The 21,627-nt window shown below is 47.3% G+C and overlaps 1 protein-coding gene and 1 long non-coding RNA gene across 5 annotated transcripts in view; one reads left to right on the forward strand and one right to left on the reverse strand.

The window, feature by feature from the left end:
- Positions 1 to 1,988: 1,988 nt before the first annotated feature.
- LOC118150077 (uncharacterized) lies at positions 1,989 to 3,998 on the reverse strand. Its single transcript, XR_004737865.3, has 3 exons — positions 3,799 to 3,998; positions 2,304 to 2,360; positions 1,989 to 2,142 (listed from the first exon to the last, which is right to left on the reverse strand). It is a non-coding gene; the product is annotated as an uncharacterized LOC118150077 (long non-coding RNA).
- A 9,358-nt stretch (positions 3,999 to 13,356) lies between these two features.
- The window catches only part of ZNF331 (zinc finger protein 331), a 62,029-nt gene continuing 53,758 nt past the window's right edge, over positions 13,357 to 21,627 (forward strand). For all 4 annotated transcript variants that reach the window (XM_017967938.4, XM_078360839.1, XM_078360837.1 and 1 more), the window contains exons 1-2: positions 13,357 to 14,410; positions 14,647 to 14,715. The gene's annotated coding sequence lies outside the window, so the exon portion shown is untranslated. The remainder of the gene's footprint in view (positions 14,411 to 14,646; positions 14,716 to 21,627) is intronic.

Below are 21,627 nucleotides of genomic sequence, written 5' to 3' on the forward strand. Positions count from 1 at the left end.
TGTTCTGGCCCCTAACCCGCGTGCACGCACACACACACAGAATCACACTTCCCCATTGTCCTGGCCCCTACCCTGAGTGCACACACATTCACACACACACACAGACACATATACACACACACAGAATGACACCTCCCCATTGTCCTGGCCCCTAACCCGAGTGCACACACACATTCACACACACACACAGACACAGAATCACACCTCCCCATTGTCCTGGCCCCTACCCCATGTGCACACACACACACACATACACACACACACACAGAATCACACCTCCCCATTGTCCTGGCCCCTAACCCGAGTGCACACACACATTCACACACACACACAGACACAGAATCACACCTCCCCATTGTCCTGGCCCCTACCCCATGTGCACACACACACACACATACACACACACACACAGAATCACACCTCCCCATTGTCCTGGCCCCTACCCTGCGTGCACACACACACACACACACACAGAATCACATCTCCCCATTGTCCTGGCTCCTACCCCATGTGCGCACACACACACACACACATACAATCACACCTCCCCATTGTCCTGGCCCTAATCCGTGTGCACACGTGCGCACACACACACAGAATCACATCTCCCCATTGTCCTGGCCCCTACCCCATGTGCGTGCACACACACACACACACAGAATCACATCTCCCCATTGTCCTGGCCCCTACCCCATGTGCGTGCACACACACACACACAGAATCACACCTCCCCATTGTCCTGGCCCTAACCCGTGTGCACATGCGCGCACACACACACACACAGAATCACATCTCCCCATTGTCCTGGCCCCTATCCCATGTGCATGCACACACACACACACACAGAATCACACCTCCCCATTGTCCTGGCCCTAACCTGTGTGCACACGCGCGCACACACACACACACACACACAGAATCACGCCTCCCCGTTGTCCTGGCCCCTTCCACAAACACACACGCACGCCCCTATCCTCGCCTCCGCTGACCCATGCCATGGGATAGCGTATACGTACTAGTCTGTGTTTACATAGAGACAAATAAAACAAAAACAAGAAACACACCAAAGCTGGACAGACAGGGTTTGGGCGGTGTTCCCAGTGAGGGCGGGAAGAGGGTCTTTCGTGCTAATTCAATGCCCTGCTCTGGTTCTTCATCAACATGGAAGTAAACATTGAAGTGTTGGGTGGTTTTGTGCTTCCTGTCCCTCTGTACCATGGAAATTATTCCAGTCTGGGTGGGGTGCAGGTAGGGACCTCTGGGACAAACTCTCCTGCCATTTGCCACCCATTGGGGGTGGGTCATCGGCATTCTGACGAGTGCCTCTACCCTCTGATGTCCCCAATCCTCACTCTACAGATGACGTTCTGTGTCTCAGTTGCTCCCACTCTTCCCGTAGGGTGTGATCCCCTCTCTGCCAGTAGAGGTGACGGATAGAACCCAAGGAAATGCAGGCTTCTGCTGGGCGCGGTGGTTCACGCCTGTAATCCCAACACTTTGGGAGGCTGAGGCGGGCGGATCACGAGGTCAGCCTGGCCAAGAGACCAGCCTGGCGAATGTGGTGAAACTCCGTCTCTACTAAAAATACAAAAATTAGCTGGGCGTGGTGGCAGGCGCCTGTGGTCCCAGCTACCTGGGAGGCTGAGAATTGGTTGAACCCAGGAGGCAGAGGTTGCAAGGAGCACTCCAGCCTGGGTGACACAGTGAGACTCTGACTCAAAAACAGAAAAAAAACAAAAAAGAAAGAAGAAAGAAAAAAAGAAGGAAAGAAGGGAAAAAAGGAAAGAAGGAAGAAAGGAAGGATGGAAGGAAGGAAGGGAAGGAAGGAAGCAAGGGAAGGAAGGAAGGAAAGGCAGGAAGGAAGGAAGGAAGGAAGGAAGGAAAGGAAGGAAGGAAGGAAGGAAGGAAGGAAGGAAGGAAGGAAGGAAGGAAGGAAGGAAGGAAGGAAACATTTCTGTCTGCAAAAAAAAAAAAAAAAAAATGCAGCTTTCCAGGGAAGTTTTATTGAAATTAAGTGAGCAGACTTACATTGCTTAATGATTCCAGTGGTTGACAAAAGTTGTGGCTGATGATTTTGTCACCTGCAGCCTCTGGAAAAGGAAGGCAGCCGCCACACAGAGGTGTCCTGGGGCCCTCGTTGCCCTGACACAATAATGATTTTGAATATCATCTGTTAGCTTGCTACTGAGCTCTTGTCATAAGCAAATCTGGACCCACAGACAGCTTGGGGCTCCCCAGCTTGATATTCCCATTTTGAGATGGGTTAGTCTGAAATCTATAAAACCCCCGAAAGCCTTGCTTACCACACAGAAACGATTTATTCCGGAAGGAAAATGAACTGGCACAGGAACATCTCAGCTCTAAAGAAAAAAACAAGATCTATTGTTGGTGAAAACCGTATGCCCTTCTCCGCTGTCTGAAGCAAAGCTGCTGGCATTATGGGGTCCCCAGTTTAGGACGCATCCCCTAAATGCTTGGCCTGGGTTCGCTGATGGGTCAGGGAAGCAGATTCCTCATGGTGCCCCCTGGGCCACCACGGTAGCTGTTTAGGCTCAGGGCCAGCCACGTGGAGCCTGCAGCAGGGGCAGTCGCTCCACTCCATGGTCAGAACTCCGGGCCACGCGTGGGGGCTCCAGCCTGTAATTCCAGCAGTTTGGGAGGCTGAGGTGGGTGGATCACTTGAGGCCGGGAGTTTGAAATCAGCCTGGCCAACATAGCAAAATGCCATCTATACTAAAAATACAAAAAATTAGCTGGACGTGGTGGCAGGTGCCTGTAATCCCAGCTGCTTTGGAAGCTGAGGCATGAGAACCGCTTGAACAAGGAGGTCACAAAAAAAAAAAAAAAATTCAGGGTTTGGGACCATGGCCGAGGTTCTAGAGGCGGTTCATCCGCATTCAAAAGTAGAGACTGATGAAGCACGCCCTCTTGGAGGCTGCAAACTGGAAACAATCTCTGCTCATCTGACAGTCGCAGCCCTCATTTAGGAGTCTGTGGTGAGGGCCTGAAGCATCTGGCCGTCCTCAGGCTCTGAACAGAGCCTGAATCTGTCTCCTGCAGAGCCTGTCACTGCGGGCCAGGCTTGTGGTTCTTGCTGAGAGTTGATCTGTTTCTAGTCACAGCTGGGGAGTCCCCAGACCATTCCTGGCAGAATGAGTGCGTTGGACTTCTGACCCACTTCTGGAGGTGTCCAGCCTGCCTCACCACGGGTGCCACCTTCAGCATCACGCCAGCTGACTCCGGCCACACCACATGTCCCTTGAAACTCATTCATGCCACCTTCTGGGACCGTTTGCCCTCTGACATACTGAGTCTTTAGTCACTAAATCTACTAAAAATGGGCCAACTGTCTGATGTGACTTCCTTTTCTCCCCGCTTGATCCGTAAATGGTGTTTAGGCAATTTGTTGGCTGCATGTGGCTGTCTCCAAAAGCAATGGTCTCTTCCTGACAGCCTCCAGGATCAGGATGAAATCACTGGGGGCTGGGAATCTGCTTCCAAAATGTGAGATTTCTCCCTCTGACCATTCCTGGGCACCGTATGCCATTCTTTCTCTGAACAGCCACCCCAGGCTGGCCTACTTTGCCCACGGTCTGACTGGCAGCCCAGCTAACAGTGAGTTTATGGGACTCGGAGTTAGTTGCGATTAAGGTTTACACAGAAGTCTCTATCTCTGTTTCACCTTGCTCCTATGGACAAGTGTCTTGGAGACAGTAAGGGATGATGAGGATAAAGGTGTAATGACAGGTACCGGGATGGGACTGACTGATCCTGTGGAGGGAGAGGGAGAGTGATCACCTTAAACCTGGGGAGCAGCGGACTGAGGTCCTAGGAGCTCTGAGGCATGCGGGGACATTCATCGTGTTTTGTCTCTCGTCATCACCTCTGTGAGTCCCAGAGAACAGTCTTGCTGGAAGTCATGTTGGGCCATGATGTGTCGGAGTCAGTTAAGCCAGATGGCATGGCAGGTGCTGTGAGTTCCTGAGCGTTTGGTCTCCACGTCACCCTGAAGAATCCCCTGGGACTGTTCCCTCCCTCTGTGATGCAGGCATGAGATTCTAGTGAGGAGTGTGTGGGGAAGAGGTGGGCCTCTCTCCATCCTGGGAGGAGCTCTGAGCTTCTCCTTCATCCAGGGAGGGGCCCCTGGGAGGGGCTGCGAGAAGCAGCCCTCAGCAGGGAAGACACAGGTGCCTGGGTAGCCAAGGCCTGGAAGGTCTGCACCCAGGGCCACAGAGGTGCCCGAGCTGAGTGATAAAGCTGCCCTGGGGTCAGCGGAGGAATGTGCCTGCTGAATCTGCACCTGAACTACGTCTTCACAAATGGCCTCAGACATAGAGTGAAGGGAGATCCCCAGGCTTTTCTGAAGTGATGGCAAGTGGTCCCCTGGGGAGCAGGACATGGGCTGCTTACTGCCCTTACCCAGTGAGGGCCTTCGGGGGCCGCTTAAGGTGGGCATCATGGGTCTGCTTGATTCAGAGGGTTTTTGTTCTTTTGTGAGGTCAAGCTGCACTAATCTAGACCAGGGATCCCCAACCCCTGGGCTGTGAACCGGTCCCCGCTGGTGGCCTGTGAGGAACTGGATTGCATAGCGGGAGGGGAGAGGTGGGTGAGTGAGCGTGGCCACCTGAGCTCTGCCACCTGTGACACCGGCAGCGGCCGTGGATCTCAGGGGAGTGTGAGCCCTTCTGTGAACTGGGCATGGGAGGGGTCTGGGTTGCAAGCTCTTTATGAGAAACTAATGCCTGGTGATCTGAAGCGGAACAGTTTCATCCTGAAACCATCCCCCTCCCCGCCCCAACTCCCGTCTGTGGAAAAATGGCCTTCCATGAAACCAGTCCCTGGTGCCAAGGACGCTGGGAACTGCTAATCTAGACAGTTCTCTGCTAAGGAAGCACGTGGTTGAGAGACTCGCCAGAGTCGTTCTCACGGACCCTACTCCAGAATCTCACCAGGCGCCTGCAGGTGAGCCCCACTGGCCTCTTCCTTCCACACATCCTCAGCTTTGGTGATGAAATGAGGCGGCATCCTCTTCAGACCCCAATTCCTCCGGGTGTCAGGACCTCCAAAACCCTCTCAGCCGCTGGGAAACCTGTCCCTCCGTCTATCTCACAACATCTTTATCCATGCATCTGTGAAGGACACTCGTACTGCTGACGTGCCTTGGCTAAGGTGAGCGACGCTGCAGAAAGCATGGCGGTGCAGACAGCTCTTGGAAACTCTCATTTCCTTCAGACACATACTCCGAGGCAGGATTGCTGGACTGCATGCTCATTTTGATTTTTAAAATTAAAAAGAATTTTAGGCCGGGCACGGTGGCTCACGCCTATAATCCCAGCACTTTGGGAGGCCGAGGCGGGTGGATCATGAGGTCAAGAGATTGAGACCATCCTGGTCAACATGGTGAAACCCCGTCTCTACTAAAAATACAAAAATTAGCTGGGCATGGTGGCACGTGCCTGTAGTCCCAGCTACTCGGGAGGCTGAGGCAGGAGAATTGCCTGAACCCAGGAGGCGGAGGTTTCGGTGAGCTGAGATCCTGCCATTGCACTCCAGCCTGGGTAACGAGGGAAACTCTGGCTCAAAAAAAAAAAAAAAAGAATTTTAATTTTCATATTGTTTTGAGTAAAATTAGATTTTAACTTTTAAGGAAACTCCATGTTTTTTATAATGTTTAAAAAAAATTGCTCTGCCAATCGACTGTCCCAACAACAGTGTACAAGGGCTTTTCTTCCTCCACATCCTCACCAACACTTGTTATCTCTCGTCTTTTTAATCATAGCGGTCGTAAGACTTGAAGGGATACCTCACTGTGGTTTTGGTTCCCATTCTCCTGATGATTAGTGACGTTCAACACCGCCTCATACGCCTTTTAGTCATTCCATTGTCCTCTCTGGAAAAACGTCTATTCAGGCCCTTTGCTCACTTTTTTTTTTGAGACAGGGTCTCACTGTGTCGCCCAGGCTGGAGTGCAGTGGTGCAATCTCAGCTCACGGCAACCTCCGCCTCGTGGGTTCAAGCAATTCTCCTGCCGCAGCCTCTTGAGCAGCTAGAATTACAGACACGTGCCATCATGCCCAGATAATTTTTGTGTTTTTAGTAGAGATGGGGTCTCACCATATTAGCCAGGCTGGTCTCAAACTCCTGACCTCAGGTGATCCGCCTGCCTCGGCCTCCCAAAATGCTGGGATTACAGGTGTGATTCCCCTCGCCCAGCCCCTTTGCTCATTTTTAATAGGTTTATTACTATTACCATATTTGCTTTTGAGTTGTGGGAGTTCCTTATATATTTTGGATATAAACTCCTTATCACAGGTATGGTATATATGGCTTAAAATATTTTCTCCCATTATCATGCCCCAATATCACTAAGTTATATTTCTTTTTTTTTTTTTTTTGAGTCGGAGTTTTGCTCTTGTTACCCAGGCTGGAGTGCGATGGCGCGATCTCAGCTCACCACAACCTCCGCCTTCTGGGTTCAGGGAATTCTCCTGCCTCAGCCTCCTGAGTAGCTGGGATTACAGGCGTGCACCACCACACCCAGCTAATTTTTTGTATTTTTAGTAGAGACGAGGTTTCACCATGTTGACCAGGATGGTCTCGATCTCTTGACCTTGTGATCCACCTGCCTCAGCCTCCCAAAGTGCTGGGATTACAGGCTTGAGCCACTGCGCCGGGCCTAAAATGTGAATTTTCAAGACTGTGGTTTATGGTCTCCCCTGGGAACCAACAGCATCTGTGCTGAGATCAGGTATTTGGGTGTAAGGAGCTCTGGCATTCTGGGGATGCCTTCTGTAGCTCAGTGCTACTGACAGTGGGTCCCTAGGGGAGCAACATTGGCATTAACAGTGAACTTGTTAAAGATGCCAGTTTAGGCCGGGCACGGTGGCTCATGCCTATAATCCCAGCACTTTGGGAGGCAGAGGCGGGTGGATCACGAGGTCAAGAGATCGAGACCCTCCTGGTCAACATGGTGAAACCCCGTCTCTACTAAAAATACAAAAATTAGCTGGGCATGGTGGCACGTGCCTGTAGTCCCAGCCACTCGGGAGGCTGAGGCAGGAGAATTACCTGAACCCAGGAGGCAGAGGTTGCGGTGAGCCGAGATCGCGCCATTGCACTCCAGCCTGGGTAACAAGAGCGAAACTCCGTCTCAAAAAAAAAAAAGATGCCAGTTTATAAAGGAAATGCTACCTCAAACCTGCAGAATCAAAATTATTACAGTGGGCTGTGGAATGCCAGATGATTTATATTCACCTTAAAGCCTGAGAGTTAGTGCTTAGCTAAGGGACTCTTGGCCCAGGCTTCCAATTAAAAGCAAATGGTCGTGTTCATTATTACCGTCACCTGTGTCCTCCCCATAGCTTCTATCTATTGGTCTGGTTGTGGGGGGGGGGGCATCGATGTGGTTTCAATTAACTACCCAGGTGATTCTAGGGTAAGGCCAAGTCCAGCCTGAGAGCTTCCAGGTGCATTTATGAGGGTTGAACACAGACTATTCCCAGTGAAAATAATGGTTTCCGTGATACTGATAAAAGCAGTGTTGTTGAATATGATGATGACCCACGAGAAGGTCTGAGTAGCATTAGCTATAAAGAAGCCCCTTAGGCCGGGCACGGTGGCTCGAGCCTGTAATCCCAGCACTTTGGGAGGCCGAGGCGGGTGGATCACGACGTCAAGAGATCGAGACCATCCTGGTCAACATGGTGAAACCCCGTCTCTACTAAAAATACAAAAATTAGCTGGGCATGGTGGCGTGTGCCTGTAATCCCAGCTACTCAGGAGGCTGAGGCAGGAGAATTGCCTGAACCCAGGAGGCGGAGGTTGCGGTGAGCCGAGATCACGCCATTGTACTCCAGCCTGGGTAACGAGAGTGAAATTCTGTCTCAAAAAAAAAAAAGCAGCCACTTAGGCCAGGTGCGGTGGCTCACGCCTGTAATCCCAGCACTTTGGGAGGCCAAGGTGTGCAGATCACCTGAGGTCAGGAGTTCAAGACCAGTCTGGGTGACGTGGTGTAACCCCGTCTCTAACTAAAAATACGAAAATTAGCTAAATGTGGTGGCAGGTGCCTATAATTCCAGTTACTTGGGAGGCTGAGGCAGGAGAATCAGTTGAACCCAGAAGGTGGAGGTTGTAGTGAGCTGAGATCGTGCCACTGCATTTCAGCCTGCAGCCTGAGTGACAGAGTGAGACCACCTCAAAAACAAAAAACAAACAAAAAACACTTCTAGTGGCACCAGAAAGGGCATCTCACAGAAAAAAGGACAAAACACTCATTAGAAACAATCCTCCTTGTGGACATTTGATATATTTCTTGGAACTAAGGTAGAAAAGAAATCCTTAACTCCCACATCCACCTACTGCTCATCATTTGCTAACTACCACATTCTAGAGTAAAAAAAAAAAATCTTTTAGATTAAACAGAAAGTATTTACATATTCAAAGGGAACAAATTGCCACACGGAAACCAGGTCCTTACTAAGATGTGCCAGGCTTGTGTTGCATTTTAGACTGCTCATAAAAATCTGTATTTATGGCCGGGCGTGGTGGCTCACACCCAGCACTTTAGGAGTCTGAGGCGGGTGGATCACTGAGGTCAGGAGTTCGAGACCAGCCTGGCTAACATGGTGAAACCCTGTCTCTACTAAAAATACAAAAATTAGCTAGGCATGGTGGCAGGTGCCTGTAATCCCAGCTACCTGGGAGGCTTGAACCCAGGAGGCAGAGGTTGCAGTGAGCTGAGATTGCACCATTGCACCCCAGCTTGGGTGACAGAGGGAGACTCCATCCCCCCCCAAAAATAGTATTTATTGCCTATGGTTTTAAAAAATGCAAATAGTTTCTGAAGGATAAACGGGAGACTCTTAAACAGAGTACTTGTGTTTTCTCTTTTCTTTTCTTTCTTTTTTTTTTTTTTTTTGAGTACTTGTGTTTTCTGAGTCGACTTTCTTGTTCAGAGATTTAAAAGATAATGATGCCTCACCCAACATCCAGGAGGGTCCCTGACTTCCTGACTCTCCGCTCTAAACCTCAGTCCAGGTGGAAAGTTACATCTGTAGTCCAGAGGTTTTTAAACATAGTTACCCAGGCCCCGAAGCAGCACGAGAAAACGGAAGCGAACTCTTCCCAGCTTGTAAAAGGGACAGAGCAGCGGCTGCTTCTTGATCGCTGACTTTGGATTGATTTAAACTGTCATCATTTTTTATTCTTCTTTGTTATTTAAAAATTAAAAAAACAGGCCGGGTGCAGTGGCTCACGCCTGTAATCCCAGCACTTTGGGAGGCCGAGGCGGGTGGATCATGAGGTCAAGAGATCGAGACCATCCTGGTCAACATGGTGAAACCCCGTCTCTACTAAAAATACAAAAATTAGCTGGGCATGGTGGCGCATGCCTGTAATCCCAGCTACTCAGGAGGCTGAGGCAGGAGAATTGCTTGAACCCAGGAGGCGGAGGTTGCGGTGAGCCGAGATCGCGCCATTGCACTCCAGCCTGGGTAACAAGAGCGAAACTCTGTCTCAAAAAAAAAAAAAAAAGAAGAAGAAAAAGAAAAAGACTCCATCTTACATTTCATAGGGCACTTTGGCAACAGAGACAAGATGTTTCTCTTGGTAAGTAACTAATAAAGACTGCATCCCACCAGATAAGGACATAAACAAGCACATTCTTCCACTATCAGTCCTCCTCAGAGGACTCTGGCCATAAAACCATCAGGGCTTCAGCAGCTCTAAATGACCGTCCTCACTGACGACCATCCCGCTGTCATTCGTGATAAGCACTTGACATCTGCTGCCAAACTTTCTACCCACATCAAAGAGTCTTTCTTGTGGGACCAACAGATTTGCCCAGGCCAGGAGACTCTCTATGTCTTCATCACTCTCCCCGTGCAGTTTCAGATCTGCCGACCGCGCCGTTCCCAAGAGTGGCTTACAGTCAGAGATAACCCGGTCCACGTACTTTGCATCTTTCCACGACGGCAGGCTTTTATTGATGCTGTTTCAACCACAGCATGAGCTGCGTGGGGTTCCCCAAGAGGCACGTGATGGCTAACATTAGGTATCGACCTCACTGGATTGCGGGAAGCCCAGGTGGCTGGCAAAAGATTGTTTCTGGGGCGGCTGCGAGGGTGTTGCCAGAGGAGACTGATACTTGAGTCAGTGGTTGGAGAGAGGAAGCCCCCACTCAGTGTTGGTGGCCATTATCCAATGGGCTGCCAGCTCGGCTAGAACACAGTAGGCAGAAGAAGGTGGGATACGTTTGCTTGCTGAGCGTTCTGGCTTTGGTCTTTCTCCCGTGCTGGATGCTTCCTTCGGCTCCTCCTGCCCTTGGACATGAGATTCCGGGTTCTTTGGCCTTTGGACTCTTAGACCTACACGGCTGGTTTGCTGGGAGCTCTCGGGCCTTCGGCCACAGGCTCAAGGCCGCATGCCTGGCTTCCCTGCTTCTGAGGTTCTGGACTTGGGCTTAGCCACTCGCGGCTTCTTTCTTCCTCAGCTTGCAGATGGCCTATCATGGGACTCCGCCTCGTGATGGTGGAAGCGACTCTCCCTACCAAACTCCCTTGTACGTATGTAACATGTACATACATCCTATCAGTTCTGTCCCTCTGGAGAACACTGACTCGTACACGGCAATTCTCTTCCGTACTCCCCTCACTGCACAGTGAGAGCCGCAGGCACCCGGGCTCAAGCCACTTCACAAGTCAGTCAATATGGCAGACCACACATAGGAGTGTACTCGATAGATATAAATGTGACAGATTAAACATTTCACAATAAACAAAGTAATGTTTAACATCAAGAGAAAAGACACAGGAGAAAGGGTTAATAACTCAATCTAGGGACAGCACCAAAGAAAAAAAAGAATGTCCTGGTCAGGGCTGGGCAGGCCCATCCGGTCTCGGTCTCGCAAAGAGAAGTCTTTGATGTGGGCAGAGGCCTTAGCAGCAGATGCCAAGTTCTTATCGCCAACGACAGCAGGACAGTTCTCAGTGAAGATGGTCATTTCAAGCTGCTGAAGCCCTGCTGTTTTTATGGGAAGAGTCCTCTGGGAGGGACTGATAGAGGAAGAATGTGCTTGTTTATGTCCTAGTCTGGCTGGATGCAGTCTTTATTGTTTGTTTATTAAGCAAAACATCTTGTCCCTGTTGGAAAGTATCCTGTGGATGCAAGACAGTCTTTTTCTAAGGTGGAGTTACATATGTCAAGGTGCTTTATACCGTAGTCTTAGCCACATGTTCATAAAAACACACAATCTCAGGAGGCTGAGGCAGGAGAGTTGCCTGAACCCAGGAGGCAGAGGTTGCGGTGAGCCGAGATCGCGCCATTGCACTCCAGCCTGGGTAACAACAGTGAAACTCCGTCTCAAAAAAAAAAAAAAAAAAAAAATCCAATCTCATCCATGGCATAATCAAGACCAAAAACCTCACAGGCACCCTCCATTGCCTCAACTCCAGGAGGGTCCCTGATAAGCCCACTCAATCTCAAATCAGTCACAGCCACTGGTGAGTTCTATTCCAACAACTGCATATATGTTTTCGGGCAAAGCATCTCACACCCCAGTGCTAGTCTAAATCGCACCCTTTTGTAAGCCCCCTGCTATTCTGCAGACTTGGTCAGAGTGAAACATTCCATGGGGGCTGGGGCCGTGAGAAACATCCTGCCCCACTAGCTGACCACAAGGCAGAAAACGACCCAATAAAAGAAACATTCTCATCATACCCTACCAGGCAAAGCCCAACTTAAAAAAAAAAAATCCCTATAATATCTTGCTGGACAAAGGTTCAAGGAACACCCAGATGACATCCCAGCGGAAAAAGGGCCAAACCGCCTGATCATAAAAACATCTTGTCAATATCCTGCCCAGCAGCGAGCCACACTGCTCAGGCCCCTTCTGCCCATACCTACCCCAACCTGTAAGCCAGAGCAGACTCTGGTATCAAGCTGGCCCCTCACTTCTGAAGTATCTGCAATATGCCTGTGTTGCTGTCCAGCCATTGTGTGTGTGTGTGTGTGTGTGTGTGTGTATGTGCGCGCGCGTGTCTTTAACCCTTGCCTTTCCTTGAAAACTTAACACCCAGGAAACAATCTCACAGGTAGAACCTACATCACCAACAGAATCGACCAAAGGCCAGGTCACGATCACAGGGGCAGTGTCGAGATGACACTCACAGAGATATTCGAAGAGTCAGGCAGTGCTCTCAAGAGAGGGACAGCATCAGAGAACAAAACACATAGTCCTGCCCGCACAGAGAGAGCCTTGGCACAGAGCATGTCAGGACCGGGTCACTCCCATAGAACCTACTCAAGATCCGTACACACGTCTGGACCCCCCCAATCTACTGTGGGGGTGGGGGATGGGCAGTACTGAAATGCCCCCCAAAATCTCACGTGTGAACATCCTACCTAACACTTTCTAGAGGCATTTCCAGCTTGGGGCTGTATTTCCAAGAACCGTCTGGAGGAGGCACAGCAGCTGGGAAATTTTTGAACTTTTCCCAAATCAGAACTTCTAAGCTTTCTGGGCGTATTGTTATTATTATTATTATTATTGAGAAGGAGTTTTGCTCTTGTTGCCCAGGCTGGAGTGCAGCGGCGCAATTTCGGCTGACTGCAACCTCTGCCTCCCAGGTTCAAGCGATTCTCCTCCCTCAGCCTTCCAAGTAGCTGGGATTACAGGCGCCTGCCACCACGCCTGGCTAATTTTTGCATTTTTAGTAGCGGCGCGGGGGGGTTCACCATGTTGGCCAGGAGGGTCTCGAACTCCTGACCTCTGTCTCCCAAAGTGCTGGGATTACAGGTGTGATTTCTGGGCGTTGCAGACTACATTTCCCAGAAGGCCGCGGGGTCATGCCTCCCCTACAGACGGATCCCAAATGCAAGTTGGGAGCAATTAGAACTGTAGGCTCCCAGGCCTTAATCACTTTTCCCAGGACTTTTTTGTGGTTGCTCTTTAGGAGCAGAGGTTTCAGGACGGGAGAAAGCCAACGGCTTCCAGCATTTGAGGATTCTCCCAATCTGAAATACGCTTCCCCTGAAGTCTATGAGGCGCAGCTGCTCTAACAGTGGGAAGAGACACCGACTAAGCGCTTTCTGAGAGCCGCGCTTCTAACGCTGAGGATTCCCGCGCAGTGAGCATTTCCCAGCGGTCTCTGGGGCACGGCTCCATTAGGGCCGTGTCCACTTACATACTGCGAAACACTGATGGGCCCCCTTCCAGCTACGTCGATTCCCGGGTTATGGACTACATTTCCCAGAAGCCTCAAGGCATGGCGTCATTAAGACCGTGTTGAGTTGCATGCTGGGAAACCCTGACTGCCGCTTCCAACTCTGTGGATTCCCGGGTTACGGACTTCATTTCCCAGAGGCCTTTAGGGCACAGTCCAATGAAGAGCAAGCCAGATCGCCGGCTGAGGGGCGTGCTTCATCCTCGCGGAATTTTTAAAAATGGTTGCCCCCAGACCTTGTCACGACTGCGCCTGAGGCCCTGTTTCATCTCCTCCTGTCCTGGGTGTGGTTAGGCCCCGAGCCGGGAGATATTTGCCTTTCAGGAGAAAGCCAGGGCGGGGTTCCGCGGGGAATGGCGGTGAGGGAGCCACTTGGGATGAGGAGACCCTAAAATGAAGGAGCTTCTGCCTGAGGCTTCAGAAGGGGCGGGCAGGGAAGTGCGAGAGTGTGTGTGTGTGTGTGTGTGCGCGCGCGCGCTTGTGAGAGTTTGTGTGTGTGTTGCCTGGCGGGTCCCCCCGCCCCGCCGTGGCCCAGTGACTGAGTTAAGTGAATGTGAGCGTCTCTGGGGTAATGAGAACCAGCCCCGGTTCCCATCGCTGTGATGCATGCGGGGTTAACACGGCGGGGCTCTGTACCCATAAACTGTGACACAAGGTGTGTGGACGTCTATGAGGGCCATAGGGCCGGGCTGTAAGGGCACCTGTAGGGGTGTCGCAGCCAGACTGGGTCTCTCTGCACCTCCACTCCGTGTGAGGTCAATGCCGGTGGGCTCTGCGAGGGTGGCACGGCCAGGACGGGTCTCCGTGTCTCTGAAATGTGCTTCTGCACTTCTGTCGGGTTGACGGGGACAGGCAGTTTGTGGGTGTGAAAGGGCCAGCGAGGGTGCGGCTGTGACAGGTCGGGATCGGGCCTGTGTGCTTGGACGAGTGAGCACCGGTGTGTGCGACTGTGTCATCTGTATTTCTAGTGTCTCCGCTGCTTGCTGTGCCTTCGCCTTCCGACCATGTGGTGCTTGCTAGAGAGCAGTGGTCCCAAAGTGACGTGAGAGCCTCGACGCTGTTGTGAAAATGACCAGGAGGAAGAGTTCACAAGTAGCCACGAGATGGCAATTTTGGAGCCAGAAGAGCTCTCCATGCAGAAACAAGAGGAAGTAACCTCAGGAGTAGAATTCCTTTTGGGGAAGAAAGAGGTACTACGTGGGAGGTGGTGAGAGGGGCAGCTCCATGTTTCAGAACCCCAGTTCCTAGAAAGGCCAGTCTCCCAGCATTTCTCTGAAAAACTCAGATCCCTGTGCCCTCTTATTTCTGATGGATTTTAACTGTGACCTGAGGGTGGGTGTGCCCTATTTTCTAACATAACTTGTGATCCAGAAAGGTCCTGGTGCCTCATTCTGATCTTCCTAACCCACCCCCCGCCCCCCCGCAGGCCATCTGGCTGTCAAGAAAAGCATCCCGGAGGAGGAAGAACTGTTATCCGTCCTAAAGCCAAGTTGCAGTGAGTTACCTTTTTGTTTATTTAGTGATTTGTGTTTATACAACTTAGGACCATTTACTTTCCTGTGGCACATATCCTTCCTCATAGCCATTTATCCCAATTCCTCCCCGGATATGACAGGGCCCTGCAGGTCATTCCAACGCGTAGTCTCCATTGACCCACCCTCTTCTCTAAGTAGTCACCTACCTGCTTGTCAAACGGTTCAAGTCCTGTGTACTCTGCTTGTCTACAAGTCTAATGGTGTAGAAGAGATTAATTCTGGCACTTTATATTACAGTGTGGCTTGCTAAGGAAGGGATTTGATTTTGGATGGAAGGAAACACCAGATATCTTTAGTCTTTTGTTTATTTTTTTTATTATGGTAGTTGTCGTTTCTGAACATGGTTAATTTTTAAAAATTTTTAAATAATTGGCAAATGACAAATTGATTTATTGTGTGTTTAGATATATGTATACATTATAAGATGATTAAATCAAGCTGATGAACATATACATCACCTCAGTAATTATTTTTGTCATGAGAACATTTAAATGATACTCTCTTAGCAATTTTCAAATATACTACATATACATATTATTATTATTATTATTATTTTGAGACGGAGTTTTGCTCTTGTTTACCCAGGCTGGAGAGCAATGGCACAATCTTGGCTCACTGTAACCTCCACCCCCTGGGTTCCAGTGATTCTCCTGCCTCAGCCTCCTGAGTAGCTGGGATTACAAGTGCATGCCACCATGCCTGACTAATTTTTGTATTTTTAGTAGAGATGGAGTTTCACCATGTTGACCAGGTTGGTCTTGAACTCCTGACCTCAAGTGATCTCACCTTGGCCTCCCAAAGTGCTAGTATTACAAATGGGAGCCACTGTGCCCTGCCTTTGGCCTAATTTTTAATCACTTTTTTTTCACACTCTTGAGTTGTGTGTTTCTTATATATTGTGAATATTAACTGCTTATCAGATGTATGGTTTGCACGTATTTCCTTCAAATACATAGGTTCTCTCTTCACTCTTCTGATTGATCTACTGTGCAGAAGTTTTTTAACTGGATGCAGTTCATTTGCCTGTTAGCCACCATGCCCAGCCTTGATTTCTTTTTCAAATAATTGTTAGTGTATAGAGATATTACTGATCTTTTAATGTTGATGTTGCTACTATAACTTTACTGAATTCCTTTATTATTTCTAATTATTTTTTGATGGAGTTTTTAGGGTTTTCTATATGTATAAGAACTTCTTCCCTTCCTGTTTGATTGGCTTTTATTTCTTCTCTTTTTTTTTTTTTTGAGATGGAGTGTCGCTCTGTCACCCAGGCTGGAGTGCAGTGGGGCACAATCTCAGCTTACTGCAACCTCCGCCTCCTGGGTTCAAGCAATTCTTCTGCCTCAGCCTCCGAAGTAGCTGGGATTATGGCACACACTGCTATACCCAGCTGATTTTTGTGTTTTTAGTAGAGATGGGATTTTGCCATGTTGGCCAGGCTGGTCTCAAACTCCTGACCTTAAGTGATCCACCCGTGTCAGCCTCCCAAAGTGCTGGGATTACAGGCATGAGTCACTGCACTCAGCCGATTTTATTTCTTTTCTTGCCTAATTGCTCTGCCTAAGGCTTCTAGTACTACATTGATTAGATGTGGTAAGAGTGGGAATCCTCGTCTCGTTCCTGATCTTTCAACTTTTCACCATTGATTATGATGTTAGTTAAATCACCTTTATTATCTTGAGGTACATTTCTCTGTGCCGAATCTGTTGAGAGTTTATATTAGGAAACACTTTTGAATTTTGTCAGATGCTTTTTCTGCATCTATTGTGATGATCGTGTGGGTCTTACTATTCATTCTGTTAATGTGCTATATCACATTTATAGATTTGTATATGTTGAACTAGACTCGCATTCCTGGGGTAAATCCCACTGGATCATGGTGAATGATCCTTTTTATATGCTACTGAGCTCATTTTGCTAGTATTTTGCTGAGGAGGATGGTTGCTTTTATGTCCAGCAAAAGTATGGCTGCTAATTTTTCTTGTCTTGCAGTGTCCTTGTTGGGGTCTGGTCAGGCTGGTCTTATAAAATGAGGTTGCAGCTAGCCCCTTCTCTTGAATTTTCTGGAAGAGTTTGAGAAGCGTTGTATTAGGTTTTTGAATGTTTGGTAGAATTCAGCAGTGAGGGCCTCAGATCCTGGTTTTTCATGGGACAGATTTGCTTATTCAACCTCCTTACCTGTTGTGGGTGTGTTCAGATTTTGTATTTCATCATGATTCAATCTTGGTAGATTGTATATTACTAGGAATTTGTTCAATTCTTCTACATTATTCAATTTTTTGGCATATAAATTTTCATAGTAGTTACTTGTGGTCCTCTGTTTTGCTGTAGTATGAATTGTAATGTCTCTTATTTCCGATTTTTTAGTTTGAATATTCTCTCATTCTTTCATTGTTAGTCTAGTTAAACATTTGTGAATTGTTTATATTTAAAAAAACCAAACTCTCAGTTGCACTGATGTTTTCCTGTTGCTGTCCCACTCTTTCATTTATTTCTGCTTTTACCTTAGTTATTAACTTTGTTCCACTACTTCAGGCTTAGTTTATTCTTTTGTTAGTTCATTTTGGAGTGATGTTAGGTTGTTTGAGGCTTTCTTTTTTAAGGTAGATGTTAACTGCTTTAAAGTTCCCTATTAGAACTGCTTTTGCCTCATTTCATAAGTATTGCCAAGACATAGCGAAAGGATCTTCACAATCAGGGAGGTGACATTTGCTTCAGTCACTCTGGTTTTTCAATATTAGGCTTAGTGTCAGTTTCTTTCTGTGCTGTAACAAACCGTCAGATTTAGTAGTTTAAAACAACAAAATTTATCTTAAGCCATCAGAAGTCAAGTAGGTCTCATAGGGCTAAAACCGAGATATAAAGGCTGTGTTCCTTTTCGCAGACTTTAGGAGCCTTTCTGTTTCCTTCCTTTCCTGGCTTCTAGAGGCTGGCATTCCTTGGGTCCCCCCAACTCTGTGTCATCAAAGCCAACACAGACAAATCATTCTCACATCACCTTTCTTCATATCTGCCCCTGTCATTACCTATTTCTCTTCTTCTGACCCACCTCATCTACTTCTGATGACTCTATGATTACCGTGGGCACACTGGTACAATTCAGGATAATCTCCCCGTCTTAAGGGGAGCTGAGTAGCAACTTAAGTCCATCTATCACTGAAATTTCCCTTGCCCTGCAGCACCACATGTGCCCGCATTCATGAATTAGGGTATGGACATTTTTGAGATACACCTATTTTGCTTTCCACAAGCCTATCCATTCAAACATTTCTTAATAACTACAGGGTACCAGCACCTTCATAACTCTGATATCTTTTACCTTGAGTAATCGTTTTTAAATTTATTTTTATTTTTCTGGAGCTGAAGTGTCACTGTTGCCCAGACTGCAGTGCAGTGGCACCATCTTGGCTCATTGCAACCTCCGCCTCCTAGGTTCAAGTGATTTCCTGCCTCAGCCTCCCGAGTAGCTGGAACTTCAGGTGCATGCCACCGTGGTCGGCTAATTTTGGTATTTTTAGTAGAGATGGGTTTTCACCATATTGGTCAGGCTGGTCTCAATCTCCTGACCTCAGGCAATCTATCCACCTTGGCCTCCCAAAGTGCAGGGATTACAGGCATAAGCCACTGTGCCCAGCCCAAGTAATCATTTTTTTTTTTTTACATTCAGGACTTCCTTAAGTTATATTTCTTTTATTTATTTATTTGTTTGTTTGTTTTTGTTTTTTATTTTTTTTCCCAGATCCCTGTTTTTTATATTTCTTATAATGCACTTCATGCAGGCCTGCTATAAGAAAAGTTCGTTCCCGTAAGAGCTCATAAAGAAGAAACTCAAAATTACTCCCAATTGTTCCACCCAGAGATACTCACTTAACATTTTCTGTCTACGTGTCCTGTCTCCCACTCCCGACGAAACGTGTGTGTGTTTGTTTCTGGAGCATTAAATCCTGCTAATTGATCATGTAAATGAGTTAAAGACTCTTTATTTTTATTTATTTATTTATTTATTTTACCAAAAACTCCTGAGAATATACCAAGTAAGAGTTAAAGACTCTTTAAGTCATAGTTTGCAAAAGAATTCCAACCCAGCCATGGGTCACATTACATTTGTGTACATGTGGAGAGAGGCATGCCAGTTATCTTTCTCTTGCTTTGAAAAACCTCGTGTTTACATCTTACAGGATTCGAGATATGCCATTTCAAACTAATGACTGCAAATTATCAAGAAAGAGAGGCTTTCAGAATTAGATTTTCTGTGATCTTAATGTTTCTTTGACAGAAAATGATAATCAGTGATGTCTGTTGCCTTACAAATATAGACTATACAAGTAACATTTCCATGATTACATGTGTAGGTAACAAATCCAAGATATGAAATCCAAATATATGAAATGACTAAGATGGCAATAATTTGAAATAATTACATAAATCTCCCGTATCACATAGAATACATGATTCATTCTCTTGCTAATATTCTCAGTTTGGTATCTCTTTTTATATTAGAGTCTTTAAACTTGATTTCTGATGCAGAATCATGCCTCTGTTTCCCTGGTTGCTGGTAGAGAGAACATTTTCTTATGTGTTTTAGAATCATTTTTGGTAATTGTGCTGATTAAAATAAATTCATGCTTAACATCAGGCTTGGAAAGCTATTTTTAGTTGGCATTCATGATATTGATAGCTGACTGACATTTTAGCATAAGAAAAAAACAACAGCCTTGTGTTTCTTTTCTGAAAATGGATTAATCGGCATGTAATGTAATTGATCTTTAATAATAACAGCTAACACATGAAGCAACTGTTATGTATCATTATCTTTCATGTAGGTTATCTTACTTGATAATTGAGATAGCCGCTTCTTGTAGTATTTGTATTCTGGTTTCACCAGTGGAATCTGAATTCCACTGTGAGGTTAGTAACTGTCAGAGTTTAGATTCACACCCTGAAAGTTGTACCACAGAGTTTGTGTTCTTAATTTCACCAAAGCACCTCTGCGCAGATTACACGTACCTTTTTAACCCTCCCTTCTTCACTTGGTAATTCATTATAAATGCCTTCTCAATTGTATGGATCAGTATCATTAGTAAATGTATTTTATGTCATGATATAGCAGATCATTCTTTATTTATTTAATCTGTCCTCCACTGTGAGTTTTTTTTTTTTTTTTTTTTTGAGACAATCTTGCTCTGTTGCCCAGGCCTGGAGTGCAGTGGCACAATCTCAGCCCACTACAGCCTCCGCCTCCTGGGTTTGAGCGATTCTCCTGCCTTAACCTCCCAAGTAGCTGGGACTACAGGCACCTGCCATCACACCTGGATGATTTTTTTGTATTTTTAGTAGAGATGGAGTTTCAACATGTTGGCCAGGCTGGTCTCGAACTCCTGACCTCAGGTGATCTGCCTGCCTTGGCCTCCCAAAGTGCTGGGATTACAGGCATGACCCACCATGCCCAGCCTATCTTTTTAATTTAATTTTATTTTATTTTATTTTGAGACAGTCTCACTCTGTTGCCAGGTACCAGGCTCGAGTGCAGTGATGTGAGCTTGGCTCACTGCAACCTCCACCTCCCGAGTTCAAGCAATGCTCCTGCCTCAGCCTCCCGAGTAGCTGGGACTACAGGCGCACGCCGCTACCACCCCTAGCTAATTTTTGTATTTTTAGTAGAGACGGGGTTTCACCATGTTGGCCAGGATGGTCTTGATCTCTTGATCTCGTGATCTGCCCGCCTTGGCCTCCCAAAGTGCTGGGATTACAGGTGTGAGCCACCATGCCTGGCCTCTTTTTGATTTTTTAAAAAGTATTCTCTGGAGAAGTAGAATAATATCAATTGATTGCATTGATGACAGTGTTCTAGTTGTGTTACACTGTAGTTCAGTTGTCACTGGTGTGAATTAGGTATAAGGTAAACAGGGTCTCTCTCACTATTGTTTCTTACAGCTGCATATGAATCTTTATCTCCATTCTAAAGAAAATTCACAGAGAAAAAAAATTCCCTGAATATTCTTGCACAAATATTTGCGTATGACTATAGCTGTGTACTTCGGATAAATTTTGAAAACCAGGATTTTGAGTCAAAATCAGACTTAAGTATCTGCAGTACACCAATCTCTGTGATATTAGCACTAAGAATGAGATAACTAAAAGGACACGCTGCTACCTGTACATTGTTTATAACCCGACAAAGAGAAGAAACTGAATAGAAGCAGCTCAGGGTAGCCTGTGATCAGGGACTGCCGAGAATTCCAGGTGATGTCCCCTGAGAGGTGCTAGGAAGGAGCATCATTCTGACAGCACCCACTGTGTTAGGTCATTCCTGCATTGTTATAAAGAAATACCTGAGACTGGGTCATTTATAAAGGTGTTTGTTTATTGGCTCATGGTTCTGAAGGCTGAAAAGGAAGCATGGCATTGTCATCTGACATCCACTTGGCTTCTAGGGAGGCCTCGAGCTTTTACTCCACTTTACTTGGAAGGTGAAGGGGGAGCAGGCATGTCACATGGCAAAAGGAGGGGTCAGGTTGGGGCGCAGTGGTGGTTGGGGGAATGCCATGTACTTTTCAACAACCAGATTCTGCAAGAATTCACTTATCATGGCCAAGACAGCACCAAGCCATGAGGGATCCGCCTCCATGACCCAAACACTTCCCACCAGGCCTCACCTCCAGCACTAGGGAGGACAATTCAACTTGAGATTTAGATGGGGCAAATAACCAAGCCACATCTCCTATTGACACTGAGTTATACCAAAGAATTCTGAATCCACAGGCTCCATGTGTAGACAAATGGAATTTGTTTTATGACTTGTATTTTCCTAATAATGTTTGATGCAAAGGAAAGACCAACAGGGTAAGGTGAATTAATACTTGTTTACTGGG

This window comes from Callithrix jacchus, chromosome 22 (assembly GCF_049354715.1).
Source record: "Callithrix jacchus isolate 240 chromosome 22, calJac240_pri, whole genome shotgun sequence".
NCBI lineage: Eukaryota > Metazoa > Chordata > Mammalia > Primates > Cebidae > Callithrix > Callithrix jacchus.